The following is a 9,079-nucleotide window of genomic DNA, read 5'->3' on the forward strand; positions in this document are numbered from 1 at the left end:
TTTTGACAAATATATAATAAGAAGTATCTACCTTTGGGGCTTCACAGGTGGCTCAGTGGCAAAAGAATCCACCAACCAATACAGGAGATGTGGGTTCGATCCTTGGATCAAGAATATCCCTTGGAGAAGGAAATGGCAACCCACTACAGTATACTTGTTTGGAAAATCCCATGGAAAAGGAGCCTGGCTGGCTGCAGTCCATGAGGTCGCAGAAAAGAGTTGAACATGACTTAGCAACTAAACAATAGCGTCTGCTCTTATTGTATCATACATTTTCACTACTATGAAAATCCTCTGTGCTTTGTCTACTCATTCCCTACTACTCCATCCCATGACAACCACTGATCTTTTTACTGTCTCCATAGTTTTTGCCTTTTCCAGAACATCACATAGTTGAAATATAATATGTAACCTTTTCAGATTGGCTCCTTCACCTAGTATTATGTATTTAAATTTCCTCTGTGTCTTTTCATGGCTTGATAGCTCATTTCTTTTTAGTGCTGAATAATGCAGGCATACCTTGGAGATAGGGTGAGTTTGGTTCCAGACCACTGCAAGATAGCGAATATTGCAGTAAATGAGTCCCATGATTTTTTTGATTTCCCAATGCAAATAAAAGTTATATTTACATTATACCATAGTCTGTGAAGTGTACAATATCGTTGTGTCTCCAAAAGTTATGTATATTAATTAAAAATGCTTTCTTGCTAATAAATGCTAGCATCTGAGCCTTGAGCAAGTCATAATCTTTTCACTGAATGGTTGTTTCTGCTGACTGATCAGGGTGGCAATTGCTGAAGCTTGGGGTGGCTGTGCCGCACTTAATATAAGACAACAGTAAAACTTCCTGCACGGATTTACTTTTCCTTTCACAAACAGCTTCTTTGAAGCATACAGTCTGTTTGATAGGGTTATACTCGCAGTAGACCTCCTTTCAAAATTGGAGTAAATGCTCTCAAACCTGCTGTGAGACCTAACCAAACCTGGGTCTGCTTACCCAATGCACAGCAGAGCCAATCTATAGACACCACTTTGCTCATCCATAAGAAGTAACTCCTCATTCATTAAAGTGTTATCATCAGATTGCAGCGATTTAGTCACATCTTCAGGCTCCACTTCTGCTTCTGTCGCTGTTTCCACCACTTCTGCAGTTATTTCCTCCCCTGAAATTTTGATCCCCTCAACGTCTTCCAGGAGGTTTGAAAGCAACCATTTCCAAACTCCTATTACTGTTGATATTTCGGTCTCTTCCCATGACTTATGGATGCTCTTGATGGCAGCTAGAATGGTGAAACCTTTCCTGAAGGTTTTCAATTTACTTTGCCTGGATATATGAGAGGAATCACTATCTCTGGCAGGTAAAGTTTTACCAAATGTGTTTCTTAAATAATAAGACTCGCAAATCACAATTGATCCAGATCCATGGGCTGAAGAATGGATATTGTGTTAATAGGCATGGAAATAACATTAATCTCATTGTACATCTCCATCAGAGCTCTTGGGTGACCAGATATATTGTCAATGAACAGTAATAGTTTTGAAAGTAATCTTTTTTTTTTTTTTTTTCTGAATAGTAGACCTCAGCAGTGGGCTTAAAATAGTCAGTAAACCATGTTGTAAATGGATGTATTGTTATCTAGGTTTTCTTGTTCTATTTCTAGAACATAGGCAGATTAGATTTAGGATAATTCTTAAGGATCCTAGGATTTTCAGAATGGTAAATTAGCACTGACTTCAGCTTAAAGTCACCAGCTGCATTAGCCTCTAACAACAGAGTCAGCCTGTGCTTTGAATCTTTGAAGGTAGACATTGACTTCTCCTTTTTATCTATGAAAGTCCTCAATGGCATCTTCTTCCAATATAAAGCAGTCTCATCTACAACTGAAAATCTGCTTTTTCTAGTGTGCCATGCTCAAGTAGCTTAGTTGTGTCTGACTCTGTGACCCCATAGACTATAATAGCCCACCAGGCTCCTCTGTCCATGGAATTTTCTAGGCAAGAATACTGGAGTAGTGTGCCATTTCCTTCTCTAGGGGATCTTCCTGACCCAGGGAGTGAACCTGCATCTCCTGCTTGGGAGGCAGATTCTTTACCACTGAGCCACCCGCAAAGCCCATTGTCTAGTGTAGCCACCCTTCATTAAGTATCTTAACCAAATCTTCTGGATGACTTTCTGTAGCTTCTACACAAGTACCTACTGTCCCACCTTGCACTTGTATGTTATGGAGATGGCGTCTTTCCTTAAACCTCATGAACAAGTCTCTGTTAACTCCAGATTTCTGCAGTTTTCTCACCTCTCTCAGCCTTCACAGAATTGAAGAGAGTTAAGACCTTGTTCTGGATTGAGCTTTGTCTTAGAGCAATGTTGTGGCTGATTTCATCTTCTAGCCAGGCCACATAAATTTTCTCCATATCAGCAATATGTCTGATATGGAGAAAATTAGTTATTAATAGATGAGTTAAACCAACTAAGTCTTAGATGAAGAGTGTTCAACTTCTAGCTTGAAGAGAAGGAATTCAAACCTTGGTAGCCTAGAAGCAAAGCAGAATGAAGGATTTGATTTTCCTTTCTTCTCTTTTGACCTAAATTTCAAACCTTGATGTGACTATATCAATGTGAGAAAACACCAGTTAATCATACGGTGAGTAGATAAAAATCAAGAAATGTGCCCATGAGCTGATGGCAGCACCTGTGCCAGATGTGTTTCTTGGGTCAGCTTTGGTTGTTCAACAAAGTACCATAGACAGGGTGGCATATAAGTAACAGAAACTTATTTATTGCAGTTCTGGAGGTGAGGAGTGTGAGATCAGGGTGCCAACATGATTGGATTTTGGTGAGTGCTGAAGAACTGGTGCTTTTGAACTGTGGTGTTGGTGAAGACTCTTGAGAGTCCCTTGGACTGCAGGGAGATCCAACCAGTCCATCCTAAAGGAAGTCAGTCCTGAATATTCATTGGAAGGACTGAAGCTGAAGCTCCAATACTTTGGCCACCTGTTGCAAAGAACTGACTCATTGGAAAAGAGCCTGATGCTGGGAAAGATTGAAGGCAGGAGGAGAAGGGGACGGCAGAGGATGAGATGGTTGGATGGCATCACTGACTCAATGGACATGAGTTTGGGTGGACTCTGGGAATTGGTGATGGACCGGGAGGTCTGGTGTGCTGCAGTCCATGAGGTCACAAAAAGTTGGACACGACTGAGTGACTGAACTGAACTGAACTGAGCTGAGAGCCCTCTTCTAGATTGCAGGCAGCTGACTTCTCCTTCTATCCTCACCTGGTAGAAAGAGTGAACTAACTTTCCTCTTGTAAAAGCACCAACCCCATTTACTAGGACTCCACCCTCATGATCTAGTCACTTCCCAAAGTCCTCACCTCCATATATGATCACACTGGGGTTTAGATACCTACATGTGAATTTGAGGGAATAAAACATTCAGCCATTACCAGGGATGATGGGAAGGGGGTGGTTCTCAAGCCAGTTGCATCCAGGATTCAGGACACATCTTTACGTGGGGGAGAAAAGGCAAGCATCTGAAGAGAGAGTTACAGCTGAGAGTGATGTGACTAATAGTTCCACATGGTGACCCAAAGGATGTTGTAAAACCTCTTGAATCACAGCAGCACTTTTTCTCCCTGGGGATAGAGGGTTGCGTGGTGGACAAAGAGTGGATGGAGAAGAGCTATGAGCTTTCCTGTGAACTGTGGTCCTCATTCATTTTTTATTTTTTTCTATCCCAACAAGCAAGAGCATTATTATACTAGACCACCAGTAAACAGTGGACCTCAGTGGCAGGGAAGGATATAAATCACTGTCTGTCTCAGAAGTGAATTGGTCTATGAGGGAGGGATGGGTATGTTGTCAGAAGAAACGCCTTCCTATCCAGAGGTTCTGGTGCATTGTGCTCCCTGCTGATTCAATAGGAATCTTGCCTTAAGATTTCATTCACAGGAAAACGTAGTGTAGGGAGTGGGGGTCAATGTGAAAGAAATAAAATATAATCTCTATAGGTACATTCTGGCTTATGTAAGACACTGAAATGAAAGGGAATATATGAAAAAAATAAGTGATGACATGTCATGTTGTTCAGTCACTAAATCATGTCCAACTCTTTCTGGCTCAGGGACTGCAGCACGCCAGGCCTCCCTGTCCATCACCATCTCCCAGAGCTTACTCAAACTCATGTCCATTGAGTCAGTGATGCATCCAACCATCTCATCCTCTGTCGTCCTCTTCTCCTCCTGCCTTCAATCTTTCCCAGCATCAGGCTCTTTTCCAGTGAGTTGAATCCTTGCATCAGGTGGCCAAAGCATTAGACCTTCAGATTCAGCACCAGTCCTTCTATGAATATTCAGGGTTGATTCCCTTTAGGACTGAATGATTTGATCTCTTTGCAGTCCAAGGGACTCTCAAGAGTCTTTTCCAGCACGACAGTCTGAAAACATCAATTCTTCGGTTCTCAGCCTTCTTTATGGTCCAACTCCCACGTCTGTACATGACTACTGGAAAAATAATAGCTTTGATTAGGCAGACCTTTGTTGGCAAAGTGACATCTCTGCTTTTTAATACGCTATCTAGGTTTGCATAGCTTTTCTTCCAAGGAGCAAGCACCTTTAATTTTATGGCTGCAGTCACTGTCTGCAGTGATTTTGGAGCCCAAGAGAAATGAGATGGAGGTAAAATGTAACTAAAAGGCAAAGACGAATATCCTTGACTATCTGTGGTCTAAAAAATGCAATAGTCTAGCTAACAGTAGTGAACTGTGAAAGGTGTGTTAGCATTTGTCAGTGATCAGTGGATGGATCACTGAACAAGTGTGATTTCTCTTGAGTGCAACATATCCATCAAGCAGGCTCTACAAGAAATTTGATGATTCTGTGAAGTCTGGATAAAGACTTTTAGATTTATTCTCTGGTACCATTGAAATATTTAAAATAGTCTCATTTTTAAAATTTAAATTATTATTTTTTACCTATAAACTAGTCTTTTCTGATTTATTCATTTTAAAAATTAAGTGTAGGTAATTTATAATATGTGTTAGTTTCCGGTGTACAGAAAAGTGATTTAGTAACATGTACATATGTATATGCATAGACATCCATATTGGCTTCCCAGGTGGCTCAAGTGATAAAGAATCCACCTGCCGATGCAGAAGATTCAGGTTTGATCCCTGGGTCAGGAAGATACCCTGGAGGAGGAAATGGCACCCAACTCCAGTATACTTTGCTGGAAAATCCCATGAACAGAGGAGCCTGGTGGGCTATAATTCATGAGGTCACAAAGAGTTGGACATGACTGAGCACACACACACACATTCATATATATATTATTTTCCACATTCTTTTCCATCTTAGGTTACTACAAGATATTGAATATAGTTCCCTGTTCTATACAGATGGTCCTTGTTTTTGTCTATTTTTTATATAGTAGTGTGTATATGTTAACCCCAAACTCCTAATTTACCCCTCCTCTTTGGTAACCATAAATTTGTTTTCAATATTTGCCTGTTTTGATCATCAAAATATTTTGCAAAGACAGTTTCGCCTTTTAAAATTAGGAAAATGCTAGTAAAAATCACACACACACATCTGCGGTTATAATTCAGTGTTTCATACAAGTTTTTATTCTGCAGTAAAGCAGTAATATGCAGATATTGTAGGACTGCCCCAGGGAAAAGTTAGTAACACTGGGAGATTTCCTGAGCTCCTCTGGATTTACCCAGTGGTATGAAATTGAATCATTGTGAAATATCAGACAATTTGCAGGATGATTTCCTCTTACTGTAAGATTCCTCACCAGAGCATTCCACCCAATTCTTGGCTGATATTATTTCAGTGGCTTTTGAGAAGGGAAATGAAGCAGATTCCTTTCTATGTATTTATGGGCCAGAAAGGACAGATCTCTGGGCAAAGCAGGATGATCTTAAAACCTAGAGCTTTACATGTAGAAAAGTGCCAGTATTTAGAAACCAATACGACTTACTTTGGAGATTGCTCTTCAAGCCTAACTCATGTAAACTCAACATAGTAACTGATTAGCATTTACAATATAGAAGACTTCCATTCGTGTAGTTTTTTATTTTGCCTGTTCATCAATTGGGAGCACACTCTGGTATTCAGCAGTTTTATATCTTTAGGGTATAACAGTGAATGATGTTTACAAAATATCTCAAAGTCACTGAAAAACTGTTAAGTTCTTTGTGTCATCAAAGAAGCATAATACTGTATTCAAAATAATGTGTGAAATATGCTTATTATGTTGATTTTTTTATTTTGAAAATTGTAATTGTTATAAGGGACTTAACAGGAGTTTTCTACTTCTCAATCATATTGTATAATACAATTTACTGTGCTAACTTGATTTGCTATATTTATATATTTTTATAAATTATATCTTAGTCCAAGATTGCTTTTCTCTTGTATATTGCTAATAAAACAAGGCTTTCCACTTTGAGGTAAGAAAATAGAGGCTAATAAGGCCAGCATGTGAAAAAAAAGTGAAAGTGTTAGTCTGAGTTGTATACAACTCTGAGACCCCATGGAATGTAGCCCACCAGGCTGCTCTGTGCATGGAATTCTCCAGGCAAGAATGTTGGGGTGGGTTGTCATTCCCTTCTCCCAGGGATCTTCTTGATCCAGAGATCGAACCCAAGTCTCCTGCATTGCAGGCAGATTCTTTACTAGAGTTCCCAGGGAAGCCATAGATCTTTTAATAAAATGGAAAAAAAAAAAAAATTATGGGCCACTAAAAGAGTTATGTTGCATAATTTAAAAAGCGTTTATATAGACAAGTAAAAGGAATTTAAATATATCATATTCTATGGTGATTTTTTGTGTCCTATTGGATATCTCTATATAGACCTCCTTTAATCTTTCAGGTATATGATACTGTTTAATCATATACCATTGACATTGAAGAATAGCAACAAACCTAGAAAACGTAAATCTTGTTTAAGCACATTTGTAAGGGGACTATTAATAGGCCCCTCACCTAGTCCCTGCTCCACATACTAGTCTGGTTAACAATAATCAAATATGTTTTTTTTTTTTCAGATATGGTTTATTTGTATCATGTGGAGGATAAAAAAATGCTTCATAAAAATGCATCATACAAATAACTGAAGGACTTGTGCAGAATACATGAATTCACAATGTAGGATGATGAATACAGGCAGTTTCTCCTGCAGTTAAAGTAAACATAGTTATAGGCAGTACACACCAATCACATTCAGTGAATCTTTGCTATTCTCTTGGGGCTTCCGCTGTGGCTCAGACAGTAAAGAATCTGCCTGCAATGTAGGAGACCTGGGTTTCACCTTTGGGTCAAGAGTATTCTCTGGAGAAGGGAATGGCAACCCACTCCAGTATTCTTGCCTGGAAAATCCCATGGACAGAGGAGTCTGGTGGGCTACAGTCCATGGGGTTGCAAAGAGTCAGACACGACTGAGCAACTTTGACTTTCACAGCCAACTGAGGCGAAGTCATGCTTTGGAAACAGGCAACTGTCAACTCTCAGTTGCTCAATTCATCAGAGATTATTTGGTTCTTGTCTTCTGCATAACAAGAGTTTGGCCTTTTCTCTGCTCCATGTCATCTTCACCCCAACATCAGGCTGACTGAATGACTTTTGTTGGAACATTGCTGGGCTCAAAGCAGAGGGGAAAAATGGCAAACTGTGAGCTTTAAGGTTTGGCTCAGAGGTAACTTACATGTCTCTGTGGTATGTTTCACATTTCACATCTGGGTTCAACAGTGTGGAGGTGAGTATACTTCCCTAAAGAGGGAGTCCATGGTGAGGTGGAAATTCAAGAGAGGAGCCACAAATACATGGGGCAATAATACACTCTCGTGTAGGTTTAAATTTCTAGTTTATTCTCATTAAGGAGCTGATAGAGCCCCTTGGGCTAGGTATGGTTAAATATGGTGCAAAGAGTGATTTCAGTTTGTGAATCCCATGTTTTTACTATGAACAACTTGTCCTTAGTGAATTTTTAAAATCATTTTTTCCTACTATTGCAGAAAACTCTCATACCCTGTATTAACTTTGGCTACTCAAAAGTTTATTTTATTCATCAAATGCTTAATAAGCACTCTAATGTATTCATTAATATGATAAAATTCTTACCCCCAAAACCTTAGCATTTAGTTGAGAATAGAGATAGTTATGCCAGAGATAGTTATGCCAAATCTTTTGAGGATAGTAAAATGGAAATGTAGGTTTATTTAGAGAAGGAACTGGCAATCCACTCCAGCATTCTTGCTTGGGAAATCCCATGGAGAGAGAAGCCTGGTGGACTGCAGTCTGTGGGGTCACAAAGAGTTGGGCACCATTGAGTGTCTGAGCATGGGCACATAGGCTTACTACTGTATTCTATGTTATTTTAAAAAATGTGAAATGTACTGTATATAGATTTTCTCATTTAATACAGCAGTGCTACCAGGTGGAGGTCATTATTTTTTTCATAATGACAGGCTTAGAGTGGTTAGTGACATGCCCAAGGTCATAGGTGGTTAGTGTTCAAGTCAAACCAGGTCATCTGCTCTAGAGCCTAAACTCTAACACTATACTGTCTGTACCTTTGTTTTTCCCTCTGAAAAGGTCTTACTTTCAGTCTGTGTGATCCTGAAGTTACGGTCTGCTCTGCATCCTGCATCTGGGTTATCAGCAGTGTCAAGGGCTGTTTTCTCTCACATTTGGTAGCGTAAGTGTCTTCTTCTACTTCCAGGTCAAAGCTAAATGTTTGTCCCATTGGAGATGCATCACTTCCTGCACATCTTTCTTCAACTTCCCCAGTAGCAGAAATTCAAGACTATTTCACCATTTGTCGGCTTCATGGTGGATCTGTTTATGTTCAGGGTGCTTTACTCTGTGGGAATCAAGATGGAAGGGACTGTGCATGCACGCATGTGCTTACTGTAATACCAGGATGAGTTTAAAACTTAATGATAGATAGACTTAAATACTTAGAGTAGTTTTAGGCACTCTCACTTAAATCACTAAGCCTCAACAGCATGGAAAATAAATTTATCCAAAATATTTCTGTTGTTGAATAGAGTGCAATCTACTTATTAATGATGCC

The 9,079-nt window shown here is 39.6% G+C and overlaps 1 pseudogene; it reads right to left on the reverse strand.

The window, feature by feature from the left end:
• Positions 1–993: 993 nt before the first annotated feature.
• LOC122451767 lies at positions 994–8,749 on the reverse strand (annotated as a pseudogene).
• Between the last annotated feature and the right edge of the window lie 330 nt (positions 8,750–9,079).

The sequence above is a fragment of the Cervus canadensis genome, chromosome 13, assembly GCF_019320065.1.
Source record: "Cervus canadensis isolate Bull #8, Minnesota chromosome 13, ASM1932006v1, whole genome shotgun sequence".
NCBI classification, from domain to species: domain Eukaryota; kingdom Metazoa; phylum Chordata; class Mammalia; order Artiodactyla; family Cervidae; genus Cervus; species Cervus canadensis.